This window comes from Myxine glutinosa, chromosome 9, assembly GCF_964187855.1.
Source record: "Myxine glutinosa chromosome 9, kmMyxGlut1.1, whole genome shotgun sequence".
Taxonomy (NCBI): Eukaryota; Metazoa; Chordata; class Myxini; order Myxiniformes; family Myxinidae; genus Myxine; species Myxine glutinosa.
The window spans coordinates 111585730-111602519 of NC_136269.1; the positions used below are offsets into that span (position 1 = coordinate 111585730).

Sequence of the window (16790 nt, forward strand, 5' to 3'; positions counted from 1 at the left end):
TGTGAATATGACATGTTAATATTATTATGCTACCATGTTAATATTATTAGTCCTGCTAGCTCCCATGTTAATATTATTATTACCTCCGCCACCGAAGGTGAATGGATGTGGTGTTTTCACCTCTGTCTGTTTGTCTTTGAACAGGATATCTCAAAAGGTTGTGGACGGATTTGGAGGAAATTTTGTGGAAAGGTTGGGTATGTCACAAGGAGGAATTGATTCAATTTTGGTGTGAAGATCCGGGTCCGGATCCGGCCACGAGAACTTTTACATTTTAAAAACGATTCTTCACCATTGACTGATAGGGCCAAAAACGATATAGAGCATGATATTTAAATCTTAGATGCAGGCGTCAAAAATCCTACATAAACGCAGCCATTGGGACTCGGAGGCCCAAAGGATGTATTCCTGTAATGTTTTTTTATTTTTTTATAGATTATTTTTCTTTCATATCCTTTTTCAATCCAAGTCGATGCTCATGGATGTGTATTTGCTCAGAAAATGTGAATCATTGATCCCATTAGTTGGAAGAATTCCATACACGTAATGAATCTTTTATTTATTTTTTGCAAAAAAATTTTTTTGTTCTTGGTTTTTCAACTTTTTTTTCTCGAAAAGGTTGAGGCTCATGGAGGAGTATTTGCTCAAAAAATCACTAATCCTTTTATTTAGAATGTATATGTCCACAACTGTCAAAAATCCTACACCTATGCAGCCATTGGGCCTCGAAGGCCCTACGAATGTATTCGTGTAAAGTTTTTTAATTTTCATATTTTTGTCACTGAATTATTTGTAACCAAGTTAGAGGAGCATATAATGAGGCTCATATCAAGAAATTAATGATAGAACATAGTAGTACAACAACATTTATGCGGGGCCTCGAAGGCCCCAGGCCTGCATTCGTGTCGGATTTTCAGGTTATAAGTGAAGAATGAAGATTTTCCCACGAGCCTGAATGAATTTTTTTTAATGTCACTGAATTTTGTGTAACTTTCCTGCTTCCTGAGGCTCGTTTGCACGACGTGCTTGAGGCCTCCTTTCCTGCTTCCTGAGGCTCGTTTGCATGACGTGCTTGAGGGATTCGAGTGCTTCTGCTCACTGAGGATCTCACCTTCGAAAGTGTTGCGTTTACATTCTGTACGCCTGGCCATCTTAGCTACTTAACGTGCAGTGTAAACGAACATTTTCTTTGTTATCAATGGTGATCTCAAGCTTGTGGAGGAGCTTGTATGTGTAATGTATTTGGGAGGACGACTCGGCCATCCTTGTGCTTTTACATGAATTGACTTGGACCGGTGTGTATCCTGGTTAGAATAGGTACACCGTATCCCTGCGTGTCGTAAGAGGCAACTAAGAGGGTTGGCGTCAGGAAGGGCATCCGGCCATAAAAACATTGCCTCAAAAAGAGAACAATGACAATTGACAATTACAACTACATATGGGCAGGGTACAGCCCGAAGTGGAGATCGGTTTCTGAGGTTTGGGACATGGAATGTAGGGACAATGACAGGGAGATCAGGAGAAGTGGTGGAAGTATTGATCAGAAGAAGAGTGGACATATGTTGTGTGCAAGAGACGAGATGGAAGGGAAGTGGTGTGAGAATGGTGAAGGGTAGGCAGGGACAGAAATACAAGTTTGTGTGGCAAGGGTGCCCGGAGGGCTTGAATGGTGTTGGTGTCCTGTTTTCTGAGGAGTTTGTAGACAGTGTGGTGAGTGTGACTAGAGTGAGTGATAGGTTGATGATGGTGAAAATGATGATTGGAAAGCTCTTGGTGAACGTCATCTCGGGATATGCTCCGCAGGTTGGTCGGAGCGATGAAGAGAAGGACAAGTTCTGGTGTGCGATAGAGAAGCTGATGGAAAACGTGAAAGATGAGGAAGTTGTTGTGGTAGGAGGAGACCTAAATGGACATGTGGGAAGGAATATGGACGGTTTTGAGGGAGTTCATGGGGGTTACGGATATGGTGTGAGAAATGGAGAAGGTGAAAGGATTTTGGAGTTTGCTGATGGAGCTGATTTGTTGATTTGTAATACTCAGTTCCAGAAAGGGGATAATAAGCTTGTTACATACACGTCAGGTGGGTCGACGACAACTGTTGACTACCTGATGGTGCGTAGGCGAGATAGGGGGCATCTCCGGGACACAAAGGTGATCCCGGGGGAGGAGGCTGTTTCACAGCACCACTTGGTTGTCTGCGACATAAGGGTGAAAGGTGCGAGGAGAGCTCGGCGGGTGAAGTACCAACCGAGAATGAAGGTGTGGAGGTTGAAAGAGGTGACAGTAAGGGAGGCATTAAAAGAGAGGCTGAGTCGGGTAGAAGATGATGTGGTTGAGCTTGAACGTGATTGGATGTCAATGAAAGATAGTCTGTTGGGAGCCGTTGGTGAGGTATGTGGATGGACAAAAGGACCACCGAGGCACTCGGAAACATGGTGTTGGGATGATGAAGTTGGAAAGAGAATTGATGAGAAGAGGAAGAAGTTCAAGGAGTGGCAGAAGGCGAAGGGTACGGGAGCAGAAAAAGCAGAGCATGAAAGTTATAAGGCAGCCAAGAAGGCTGCAAAGAAAGAGGTAGCAAAGGCGCAGGAGACACGTAGGAAAATGTTCAGACAACGCTTGGATTCGGAAGAGGGTCAGAGAGCGGTATTATTCAGGATTGCAAAGCAGATAGCGAAAGAGAGGTGTGATGTGATGGGGGTGAGCTGCTTGAAGGATGAAGTGGGACAAATCGTTGTGGACCCAGATGGAATTAAAGGAAGATGGAAAAGATATATGGAATGAAGAGTAGAAAAGCGGGAGGGCCGACGGGAGTTGTGGGAGATATGTTGAAGGCAGCAGGAAGTTGGGGTGTGAAGAGAATGGCAGAGATCTGTAATCTGGTGGTGAAAGAAGGTCGCATTCCAGTGGATTGGGAAATTAGTACCCTCGTCCCTCTATACAAGGGGAAAGGTGACCCTCTGGAGTGTGGCTCGTACCGAGCAATAAAGTTATTGGAGCATGGAATGAAGGTATTGGAAAGGGTGTTGGAGAGGAGGATAAGGAAGAAGGTGAAGATCGACGAAATGCAGTTTGGATTTATGCCAGCAAGAGGAACGACAGACGCGCTCTTTATTGTGAGGCAGTTGCAGGAGAAGTACATGGAGAAGAGGAAGAAGTTGTTTCTTGGGTTTGTTGATCTGGAGAAAGCATTCGATAGGGTTCCACGCGAAGTATTGACATGGGCATTGAGGAAGTTAGAAGTGGAGGAATGGTTGATCAGAGTTGTGATGGCAATGTACAAAAGAGCGCACACAGCTGTAAGGACGAAGGATGGGAACAGAGGTGAGTTTGAGGTGAAGGTGGGAGTGCATCAGGGGTCGGTACTAAGTCCACTACTATTTGTAGCTGTGATGGAGGTGCTGGCTCAGACCGTAAAGGAGGGTTTACCGTGGGGGTTGTTGTATGCAGATGATCTGGTGTTGATTGCGGAAAGTATGGATGGACTGAAGGAAAAGATGAACAAGTGGAAGGAATGTATGGAGACAAAAGGTCTGAAGGTGAATATAGGAAAGACGAAGGTGAAGGCAAGTGGTAAAGCATGTGGTGAGGTGGAAAGAACTGGGAAGTGGCCATGTGCTGTGTGCAGGAAGGGTGTCGGAGTGAACTCCATTCAATGTACAATGTGCGCTGAGTGGGTTCATCAAAAATGTAGTGGTCTGAGAGGGTCATTAACCAGTGTGGCAGCTACATTCAAATGTAAGGTGTGCACAGAGGGAGCTGCAGATGGAGGAAATGTTGAGTTGGATCTTGGAGACGGCGTGAAGCTGGAAGGTATGAAAACATTTTGCTACCTCGGAGACATGCTGAATGGAGAAGGTGGATTCCCATCATCAGACTCGGCAACGGTTGCTAGAGTGAGATGTGCATGGAAGAAGTTTCGGGAACTGAGTGGCGTGATGATGAGGGGGGAGTGTCGTTGAAGCTGAAGGGAAAGGTGTATGCTGCATGTGTGAGAAGTGTTATGATTTATGGGAGCGAGACATGGGTCATGAATGTAGAGCAGCAACGAAGGCTGGAAAGGGTGGAAATGCAAATGGTTCGGTGGATGTGCGGAGTGTCGTTGAGAGAGAAGAAGACAAATGATGAATTGCGAAAGATGATGGGAATAGAGCCTGTGATTGATGCTGTGAAGAGGAACAGGTTGAGATGGTTTGGTCATGTGTTGAGGAAGGATGAAAGTGACTGGTTGAGAAGAGTGATGGAAATGAATGTAGAAGGAAGTAGAGGACGGGGAAGACCGAGAAAGACTTGGCTAAAGATGGTGGAGGAAGAAATGCGGGCAAGGGGGTTAACAAGGAGAGATGCAGAAAATAGGGCAAAATGGAGAAGATTGTCATGGGGACCGCAAGGCTATCCCCCGCTCTTGCAGGGAAAATGGCCTTAAAATGCGTGTTGTTGTTGTTGTTGTTGTTGTTGTTGAATTTTGTGTAACAACATGTGTTACGGATTCGTCACTTCCGTTGTTGTGGTTTTCATCCACTTGAAACATTTTTGGTTCCATGTGCTATTATTGTTTTCAAAAGGTTTATTGTGTATGAACTGTTTTTAAAAGGTGAAAAAATTAGTGTTAAAAGAAACCGGAAACCGGATCGGGAACCGGACGACGACGAAGAAGAGGAAGAGAAAAAAGAAGGCGGAGCGAGTGAGTCGGACAAGAAGCATAGCTGCTTCTTGGTCTGGAGCAAAGGTTGATGAACAGAGGTCACCAGCGAACTTCGGGTTTCCCGGGAAAGGGATTCTTGCGACAGAGTTGTTATCGCTGTGACAGATCAACCTGCATGTCAGGTTTTTGGCGGTTGATTCCGAGGAAAATCATCGTCGTGCCGTTACGCCTCGAGAACGGGCCGTCGGCCATTTTGATTCGTGCGCTTTGCGCATCGCGCAAGGTTTTTCTTTGCTTCACTTCAGCCGTTTTCACCGCATTCAGACGTTTATCTGGTGTGTGGGTGTGCAACGCGGATTTTGAAGGTAAATCTGAGGTTCGCCGACTGTGAGCCGTGAATTTCCCAGTCGCCTGGAGGGCGCCTTTGGATATCCCAGTCGCCGTGAGGGCGCCTTTGGATTTCCCAGTTGCCGTGAGGGCGCCTTTGTGCAGCTTTGGCCGCGTGACTGTGACTGTCATTCGAACGGGATTCTGATCTCGATTGGACATCGTTCTGACGATCGCTGGAGTGGATCGATTTTGGCTTGAAGCCGGGATCGACTTTGGCTTGAAACCGGAATCAACGTGGGTTTGAAGCCGGGAAAGAGACATTGGGAATGTTCTTGTTTCGCTCACTTGGAGCACAGTGAGTTATATATTACGAAACTGATGGTACCATCATAGGATATATATTGATTGTACTTTTGATTACTATTATTGTTGTACTGTTATTCTTTTGTGATCTTAATAGAATATTTGTTTGTAAATAACAATTGGTGTGGCTTCGCCATTGATCTTTGACATACAGAATAACACATTTTTCTGCCGTGACTCCTCTCGGGGCTCGTAGGTACACCGTGACCGGGGGCTGGGGAGGAGCACGTAACACATGAAAGTCGGTGAAAATGAGGCTCATTCCAAAAAATAATAATTGTACAGCATTGTTTTTGCAACAAAAAAAACCTTGTGGGCCTCTGAGGCCCAATCACTGCATCCAAGGGTTAAAAAGGTGTGAAAGACATGACAAAACTAGGTGGATAAGTTGGGTCAATGACAAGAGCAAGCTGATTACATTTTGGTTCAGGTCCGCATCCAGATCTGACCTGTCAGTGGGATACAAAACGTAAACTGTTCAGCCTGGCAGAGGTATACTCTCTACCGAGTGCTGTTCTTTTTTATTATGCCATTAACATCGGACGGAATTGAGTGATTAATTTGTGGTTAAAATAATTTTGATGAAAAATCTAATTTGGGTAACATGGAGGCTGGAGTCAGGATTGGGGGAGGATATATTAACAACCGAAGGTATGCTGATGATACCATTCTGTTGGCAGAAAGTAAAGAGGACTTGATGAAACTGCTGCAAATAGTGAAAAAGAAAACTGTAAAACCTGTCTTCATTTCAACCTAAATAAAACCTAAAATATTGCCAACTGGGAAGATCGACGTGTTCAGATTGGGAGACAATCAGATGGAAATAGTGGAAAGTTTCATCTTCCTGGGTTACAAAATTGAAGTGAATGGATAAAGTGGATGAGCAATTAACAGATGGTTATCATTGGGGAGAACAGCAATGTGAGTAGTGACAAAGATCTGAAAGGATAAAGATTTGGGGTAGAGGATGGTGGGGAGAGCAAAGATGGGACAGAGTTGGGAGGGGAGGTCGAGGCTTTGGGGAGGGGTATTGAGGACTTTTGGGGTGTGGTGGGAGGGGGTTGAGGAGCTGTGGTTGGTGTGGGGTGTGGGTGGGGTTGAAGGCTTGGAGTGGGGGGAGGAGGGGGTTGAAAACTGCTGGTGGAGGGAGGATGTTTGAATGCTTGGAGCGGGGGTTGGGTGGGGGTGGATTGATGCCTTAGGGTTGGGAAGGGGAGGGTGAGAACTCGGGGTTGGGAGGCGAAGGTTGAGGACTTAGGGTTTGTGAGCGTGGTTTAGGGGGGAGAGTTGAGAACTTGACATCACACTTTACATTAGGTGGAATTTCCACGGGTCCCTGCTAGTATTATACTATTTTACATCGAAAAATATGCAAATAGAGTCCTCTATCTCCTCTTTGCTCAAAGCATGGTAAAGATATTGATTTTGATAGATTTGACTCCATTCGGTGTGTTCCAGTTTAAACCCAAAACGTGAGGCTTACATGAACTTTGATCGCGTGCTGTGGATCTCTGGCAGGGATAATGCCCATAAGAAATCACTTTTTGTAAACTCCATTGATAGCCTTATTAGAAAATACTATTAAAATAATAGACTCAGATACAACATAAAAACCCCTCTATTGGGATTACACATTGATGCATGGATAATTTGTGGTCATTCACAACTTAATTATGTCAGAAAGTTAATGGACCATCACTTTTATAGATACTAAAAAAATACATTGATTATTGAACTATATTTTTTAAAGTTAATCGATTTTGAAGCAGAAGTTTAAGAATTGTATATTGGACCCTCAGTAAACACTCTTATAGCAACCCCTTAGGACAGCTCTCTGGTGACGATGACAAAACAGCTTTATGAACCACATGATCTAGCCATGACCTTTCCACCATCTGCTCTTTCTCCGTAGCAACATGTCACATATTTATTTTGGACTAACCTGTACATGATCAACATCCCAAGATGAGAGATTACAACTCACTTCCATTATTTTGCTCCTTTTTACTCCTGCTCATGGAATCGCAAACGTCTGCCTGCCAAAACCCACTTTATTCCCAGTGTAAAATTTGTTGTTTTGCTCAGTACAAGTTAAACAAGAACGGCACTCGGTAGAGAGCATACCTCCACCTGGTTGGCCATATCACTTAATGGTGAAGAATCACTTAAAAAATTGTACCAGCTGGATCCGGATCCGGATCTTCACCAAAATTGAATCGATTCTTCCTTGTCACACATGCAATCTATCAAACAAGTTTCGTCCAAATCCATCAATAACTTTTTGAGATATCCTGCTATGTATCGTTTTTGGCCCTATCTCCCAATGGTGAAGAATCACTTAAACAATTAAATAATTCTCATATCCGAATCCATAGTCAGATCTTCACCAAAATCTAATCAAATCGTCCTTGTCACAAACACAACCTGTCCAACAGGTTTCGTCCAAATCCGTCCACAACTTTTTGAGATATCCGGCTATGTATCATTTTTGGCCCCATCTCCCAATGGTGAAGAATCACTTAAAAATTCTAGTAGCCGGATCCGAATCCGGATCTTCACCAAAATCTAATCATTTTGTCCTTGTCACATACGCTACATCTCTGCCAAATTTCGTCCGAATCTGTCCACAACTTTGTGAGATATTTTGTTCACAAACGGACAGACAGACAGACAAACGGACAGACAGACAGGGGTGAAAACATAACCTCCATCCACATTTGGTGGCGGAGGTAAAAACACTATTTGATGAAAAGCACGCGTTTGTGCATTCGGATAGTGATTTGGAACAAAATGCGTGCAAAACATGCTCAGAAGAAGCTTTTGTGTTAAAAACACTTCTATTAAGCAAATAAGACATGATTAAGGTTCTACAGTGCTCCCATGTAACCCACAACTCCCACATTGCCATTATAGCTCATTGTTCACCTGTTAATTGTTACCCACCACTAAATTGTCGTTATGCTAACCTTCTATGGGTCAGTCACTCCATGATCCTCAATATATGTATGTAAATACACGAGTTGAACAATATCAGAATCACTGGATGTATTATTTCCCCCCCATAAAGTGACAATATTTACCTGCGCATACTGAACCAAATATTGTTGAGTTATCATTACAATTAACTGCTTTGGAAAACCTGCAAAACTGAAATATCTGAAAAAGGTAGGGGAAAAATTCCTGCATTCAGTCACAAAAATGAAAGGGAGTGGAACAAATGGATAGAACAACGAGCCAAAAGCCCTCCCCTCCCCAAAATCAATTGAAACAAGACAGTATTAAAACAATTTCATAACATGGATGTAATTAATCCACACCAAAATATTAAGCGTTGTATGAAAATGAATCGATTTTAAATGTGGTCGCAACCAAAACAAGCCGGAATTGTGGGAGGGTTGGAGGTAAATGGACACAACCATTAGCCAAAAGCAATACCGTACACATAGAGACACCGCAATAAGGGAGTTGAAACATGACGTATCGGGAAAATTGTGGTCACGTGGTCCATGTACGCCATTTTGTTTCCATTCACCATGAACGACAATATTCATCGCTCGCGGTATTTGTACATCGGACAACGCTGTATACCTCTCGAGAATCATATGGTTATATTCTTACAAAATGACAGGATATTTCATGAGAATAGAAAAGAATGAAGGATTACATGCGCAATTGCGCATGCATGTTTTCAGCACATGTGAAGTATTACATGATGCACATGCATGTTTTCAGTGGCACAGAACTTGTGTTAAAATAAATTAAGAGCTGGAAATAAATATCCCCTTCACTTATGGCTCATCTTCATTTTAATCTAGCCCTCTTTTATTCCATCTTTGGTCCTTCTAAATTTCTTTTTTCTTGTTCCATTTGATTGCAAAGAAAAACTTTCTCTTTCCATATCTTTTCAAGGGATGGACTAGCACTAGAGGTACACACACACGTCTCTTAGCTGTTGAGCCAGGGTTCAAATCCCGACCCAACTATAAACTGATCATCCCGGTGATTCACAGGGCAAGGTGATGATGATTCATCAGTGTGTGCCGTCCTTCGAATGGATGTTAAACCATGTATCCCATCTGCTATCATCACTTGGTAAATGCTAAAGATCCCACGGTGTAATTCGCCAAGAGAGGCGAGTTATCACCGGCATCCTAGTCAAATTATAAATTCCTGCCCCGACTAACTGCTGGGAAGGCAATGGCAAACAAACCAGCATCACCCGAGCCAAGCAGCCAAGGACCTGCCTTTAGGCAGAGCACACAATCAATCAATCAATCAATCAATATTTCCAAGATCTTTCTCTCTTTTTTCCCCACTCACAATTGTTGTATTTTCTATTCTGTACCTCCATCTCTGTCTTCCACGTCTTTCACAATTTCTGCATTCAGTCACTACCTGTGTGTTTCTTCTACCCACTCTCTCTGTACACCTCACATTAGGCAATCAATATGAACCTTTACACTTCATTTTCCTGTGGTTTCTGCAATATGTTTTATGGTTAAATCAATACGAGCTGATTGCATATGCTAATTCTGACTCATCTATCTATAATTCCAGTAATCTCTGTGTGTATGTTTGTATGTTTGTATGTTTGTATGTTTGTCTGTGACCGCTGTTTCTCGACAACCACGGGTCCGATATACTTGAAACTTGCCAGGTATATTGCTGGGGACCTGAGGATGTGCCTTTTCAAGGTTTCATATTAATCGGACAAGTAGTTACCGAGCTATGGCGATTTCTTTACCAAACTCCGCAAGCCGTTCGCTTTGGACCAAACCATTTCATGTAAATAGAGGGGGGGGATTGTCACCGTACTCGCAAGCCGTTCGCTTTGGACCAAACCATTTCATGTAAATAGAGGGGGGGGATTGTCACCGTACTCGCAAGCCGTTCGCTTTGGACCAAACCATTTCATGTAAATAGAGGGGGGGGATTGTCACCGTACTCGCAAGCCGTTCGCTTTGGACCAAACCATTTCATGTAAATAGAGGGGGGGGGTATAATTTTAGATATATATATAGTACGGGCATGCCCTAGTCTATCTATAATTCCAGTAATCTCTGTGTGTATGTTTGTATGTTTGTATGTTTGTATGTCTGTGACCGCTGTTTCTCGACAACCACGGGTCCGATATACTTTAAACTTGCCAGGTATATTGCTGGGGACCCGAGGATGTGCCTTTTCAAGGTTTCATATTAATCGGACAAGTAGTTACCGAGCTATGTCCAAAAAACGATTCAACCAATGAGAGAGCAGCGAGCTATCACGTGTGCCGAACGTGGCGAACAGACTCTGCCTCGGACGGCACATTTGAGAGCGTATTCATTTATTTCACGTTGGAAAACTATGTTGCCGTTAAACTATGTTTTAAAACTAATTAAAACTACTATCTATAATTCCACGGGTCCGATAAAAAACACCGTACTCGCAAGCCGTTCGCTTTGGACCAAACCATTTCATGTAAATAGAGGGGGGGGATTGTCACCGTACTCGCAAGCCGTTCGCTTTGGACCAAACCATTTCATGTAAATAGAGGGGGGGGGGATATAATTTTAGATATATATATAGTACGGGCATGCCCTAGTCTATCTATAATTCCAGTAATCTCTGTGTGTGTGTGTGTGTGTGTGTGTATGTGTGTATGTCTGTGTGTTTGTCTGTGACCGCTGTTTCTCGACAACCACGGGTCCGATATACTTGAAACTTGCCAGGTATATTGCTGGGGACCCGAGGATGTGCCTTTTCAAGGTTTCATATTAATCGGACAAGTAGTTACCGAGCTATGGCGATTTCTTTACCAAACACCGCAAGCCGTTCGCTTTGGACCAAACCATTTCATGTAAATAGAGGGGGGGGTTCTGTGGTCGTTGCGAATGGACCAAACCATTCATGTAAATAGAGGGGGGGGGGGGGGTTCTGTGGTCGTTACTGCCACGTGGTTTCAAAGTTTTTTTTTGTTGTTGTTTGCACGCATGTTTTTTTGCACCCACGTACTAGGATGTTTACACACACACACCCCTACACTAATTTTTTTTTTTTTTTTTTTTGGCAAGGAACGGGCACCCACGTACGGGCACGTCCTAGTCTATCTATAATTCCAGTAATCTCTGTGTGTGTGTGTGTGTATGTGTGTATGTCTGTGTGTTTGTCTGTGACCGCTGTTTCTCGACAACCACGGGTCCGATATACTTGAAACTTGCCAGGTATATTGCTGGGGACCTGAGGATGTGCCTTTTCAAGGTTTCATATTAATCGGACAAGTAGTTACCGAGCTATGGCGATTTCTTTACCAAACTCCGCAAGCCGTTCGCTTTGGACCAAACCATTTCATGTAAATAGAGGGGGGGGATTGTCACCGTACTCGCAAGCCGTTCGCTTTGGACCAAACCATTTCATGTAAATAGAGGGGGGGGATTGTCACCGTACTCGCAAGCCGTTCGCTTTGGACCAAACCATTTCATGTAAATAGAGGGGGGGGGGGATTGTCACCGTACTCGCAAGCCGTTCGCTTTGGACCAAACCATTTCATGTAAATAGAGGGGGGGGGGATATAATTTTAGATATATATATAGTACGGGCATGCCCTAGTTGGAACAATGACAATAAAGCATTAAGAAATATAATCTCCCTTTTGGGCACAGAGAAAGACAGCTAGAAAATGAACACATTACGCTTCTCGCACAATGGGTGCAGGTCCGGTATGCCATGCTCGATGGAAACAAAATGGCGTCAAAATCCGGGTTGTCAAAATTCTTTTATACAGGAAATCTATGTACATGTCCCTCCCCCATCCCCAAAATCAACTGAAACAAGTACTAAAAGAATTTAATAACATAGATGGATTTAATCCATACCAAAATAACAAAATATATAAAACATAAAGCATTTTATTGTTTTCAAAAATCGCACACAAACCTGAATTAAAAAATATATAAAACATTAAGCGTTTTATGAAAATAGATTGAATGTAAATGTGGATCCAACCAAAACAAGCAAGGATTGTGGGAGGGGTGAAAATGTATGGAACCATTAGCCAAAAGTGATACATATCTCCCCTCCCCAATTCCCAAAATCAACTGAAACGGGCATTAAAACAACTAGCAACGGTACCCGCCCTACGGGCGGGGCTTCAATTGGGAGGCCCAAATGAAAAGGCTAAATATCAGAAATTGAAGGCTTTTTTCTTTTAAACGATTTATATAAACATCCGTTAAATCTCGATCGGTGCAGCCGTTTGTGCGGCACCCGGGAAAATAACGTCATGCGGGAGCAAGTATCAGCAGGATGTGGCTGTGTGGGAGCCCACGTTTCTGATCCTCCTTCATGCCGAAGTAGCCCACCACTTCTCCAAGCATTCCGCTCTTCAGATCCGCCATGAGAGATTTAAGCTTGATACTGAAGACGCGTGCAGTTAGTACTCCCGATACGTGTTTCCTTCATTGTAAGAACTACCAAATCAACAGTTAAAGGATTTTGAGCCGATAGGTGTTACGGCCTTGGCAAGATCGATGGAGACAGCGATCTGTTAGCGTATACACCGCCCAAATAGCTATGTGGAACTCTCTCATGTAGAGATTAAACGTCGTTTGAACTTTGGCCGAGGTCATTATCTACTTTTAATGATGTTTATATTCGAATGATGTTTAATGATGTTTATATTGGTTTTGGGTCGTCCTTTCCGCATATCTCGTGGGCTTGTGAGTTGGAGAGACGGCCGTGATGGCGGGGAGGGGGTTAGAATTCTCTCAAGCAGGGATTCAACCCGTGTCCTTATAAAAGGTCTTTGTCCAAGGACACCGAGGCCGATCGATGCAGCTGTGCAGCGATTGGTGCGGCACCCGGTGCAGCGATCGGTGCAGCCGATCGTAGCAAACGTGGACTCCTACACTGCCACATCCTGCTTAGACTTGCTCCCGCATGACGTTATTTTCCCGGGTGCCGCACAAACGGCTGCACCGATCGAGATTTAACGGATGTTTATATAAATCGTTTAAAAGAAAAAAAGCCTTCAATTTCTGATATTTAGCCTTTTCATTTGGGCCTCCCAATTGAAGCCCCGCCCATAGGGCGGGTACCGTTGCTAGTCGTCATAATGAAAACATCCTCACAATGAACGTTATGCGAACGCGAATGTTATGCGGGAGTCCAAACCTGAGAATGCTGGAGACTAAAGATGAAATTGGAAAAACTAAATAGCCTATTTTACTCCTGGAGATCCCAGGACTAACCACCCAAAATATCATTGCGATCGGTTCAGCAGTTTTTACGGTACCTTCGAACGGACAGACAGACAGACAGACAGATGGACAGACATTTGGTGAATTCTAGTAAGATTTCATAACATACATAGATGGACTTGATCCATACCAAAATAACAAAATATTTAAAACAAAATGCATTTATTAATATTATTAAATGAACAAAAACTGTAGACTTAATCAAAAGAAGCCAGGATTGAGGGGGTAAAAATGATTGAACCATTCACCATCCCTCTCCCCCTCCCAAAAAAAGAATCAACATAAACAACCATTTAAAACATGTAAAAACAGAGAGGGATGGAATCCATACCATAACAATAAAACAGAAAACAGTCAGCCTATTCAATTTGCTAGTATTTTGTTAAAATTTTACAATTACCTTCAAAATAAGTCGCACAAATACAAATCGTGACACTAATGGGAAGCTCTAAATTGCCTGATCGAGCGATTGTGAAGCCGGGTGTGGCCATCTTCTAGCCCCCCTAAAAGGATGCTGCTCCAGTGGGTTACACGCACGGATGTCTGTATACTCTCACTGATCTGTATACATGTTTTTTGCATCCTTTATTAACTCGTTTAGATATTCCCCCTGAAAAAAAAAACATTTAAAAATAGGTGGTATTCATGGAATACTTACCCTGCACAGTCAACTTGGTGCGAGACAACTCTTCTGTTTTTGAACGTTTTTTTTTTTTGATCCAATATGGCTGCCAGACCACGTGAGCGATGACATCAGAAATTTATATTCTCTAATTTAATTGTTCCATAGATCACGCTCAAGAAATTTCAAACTGATTAGACGAAGCGTTGTTCCTGTCGAATTATGACATCATAATTACGGCACCAATGACTTCATCGTTAACAACACCTATTCCCCATGCGGAGTTCTTTACAATGAGCCACGTTTCAATTTTTCCATGGTGTGGTTTTGGAGATATAGAGGTGCAAAGTTTTTCAGTTTTTCCAAGATGGCGCCTGTACCACGTGCCCTATGACGTCATAATTATCATTTAAAATTCTGCAGGAGGAAGAGTTCCTCAGGTGAAAATTTCGTGTCAATCAGGCCAACAGTTGCATAGAAAAAAAATTCATACTGATCGGATCAAGCGTTGTACTTGTCGAATTTTATGACATCATAATGAAGGCACCGATGACGTCATCATCAACATATCTTATTCTCAATAGGGAGTACTTGACAATGAGCCTTGCTTCAACTTTTACCATTGAGCGGTTTTGGAGATATAGAGGTGTAACGTTTTTCCAAGATGGCGTCCATACTACGTGACCTATGATGTCATAATTATGATTTAAAAAATTATACAGGCAGAGGCGCTCCTATGGTAAAATTTTGTGTCAATCGGACCAACGGTTGCCGAGAAAATGAATTTTTAAAATGCAGACATGCCACACGTACACCACACGTGCGCAACTGAATGCCTAACCCTGCGTTTCGTTTCATGAGCGCAGGGTAAAAATGTGAAAACGTAGAGGGAAGAAATCTCCAAAAAAGAAAAAGAACCCAACAAGGCAGGAATGACACCAAAATACAACACCACAATCCTCTTATGGAATCCCATCATGACATCGTTTGACGTTCTTCCACCAAAATCCCACAACAAAAGCAACACATCAAAAGATGTAATGATGGTAATCCATAAGAGGATTGTGGTGTTGTATTGTGGTGTCATTCCTATCTTGTTTGGTTGTTTTTATTATTATGAGATTTCATCCCTCGATGTTTTCGAGGTTTCATCCCTCGATGTTTCATCCCTCGATCCCTCGATTTTCATCCCTCGATGTCCCTCGATGTTTCATCCCTCGATGCTCGATGTTTCATCCCTCGATGCTCGATGTTTCATCCCTCGATGCTCGATTAGCCCTGGTGTTGGGCTAGCGGCTAGGGTGCCGGCTTAGGATCCTAGGATCCTGGGTTCGAATCCTGGTCGATCACTGAATTAACGCCAGGGGGGTTGACTCAGCCTGTCATCCTTCCGAGGTCGGCTAATTGAGTACCAGTTCACTGGTAATTCCCTGTTTGTCGTTAAAGGCGGCAAAAAGGGTTGGCGGCAGGAAGGGCATCCGGCCGTAAAACATTGCTTCAAAAAGGGGACCAAAAAACAACAACAACCACGGTTCCCGAAAAATGGCCTCTAAAGGTGGTTATTTTTTTTTATATATCCCTCGATGTTTTTACATATTTTTGTGTTTTTTTTTTTTGTTGTAGTCTTTTAATATGACATTATTGAGAGGGTGAATACAAAGCAGAGGGGGTAGAATGCCTATTCTGGGTGAATGAAAGAATTTAGTCATAATACAAGGGCCTACTTTTTTCAAAAGACCATGGGGAGTTTCATCATGGATGTAGCCTGTTTGCTGTATCTGAATTTATTACATCATATGGCTGCACAGATGAAATTATTAATGCTTTAGGCTCCTTTGTTTTCTTTGTCTAATGTCCTCTAACTCCTCTTTGCTCAATCCTGTTTATATACTGTAATACTTATTTTGTCTTTTCTCTCCACTCACTATATTGTGGTGGTAACAGTTTTTTATCTTTTTTATTCCCACAGTGTTGTCTTTCTTAGCTTGTTCATATGTCAATACTAGAACATATACTCTTCTGTCAGTAAATTTTTTTTCATGAAGAAAGATAATTTTCTAACCCCGTTAATTCACCCCAGATCCACTTTTCTGAAATACCGACTTCTTTCCTGGAAGTCCTAGCTGTGTCCATGTGTTGTTTTACCTCTCCCACCGCCACCCCCTTCCCACGCCTCCTCCCCCAAGCCCTCTCCCTCCCACAGATCTCCCGATGTCCCTGCTCTTAAATGTTGTACGTGTGTGCTTCCCCCTCTCTCCCCGTCTTGTCTCCCGCGCCCTTTATTTTGTCTTATGTGTGCGTTTGTTTTTTTGTCATTAATATTAGCTCTTACACAAGCCTCGATCTTGTATACAAAAATAAATAAAAATACATCTGAAGTTGCCATTAAAAAGTCAACTTAAATTTCTTTGGCACTTGATGATTGAAAAATAATTGCCAGATCTTCCAATGGCTGTGATCAAACATGTGATTGTTGTAATGGGACTATCTATCCTCCCTTCTTACCCTGAGATCTATCATACTATTAGTTCACTGGTCATCCCTGGTGTTGGGCTAGCGGCTAGGGTGCCGGCTTAGGATCCTATGGATCCTG

At 42.9% G+C, this 16790-nt stretch overlaps 1 protein-coding gene across 1 annotated transcript in view; it reads right to left on the reverse strand.

Moving 5' to 3' along the window:
* Window positions 1-16790, reverse strand: part of LOC137435088 (unconventional myosin-XVI) — a 224687-nt gene that overhangs the window by 78046 nt on the left and 129851 nt on the right. The gene's annotated exons all lie outside the window — the stretch shown is intronic.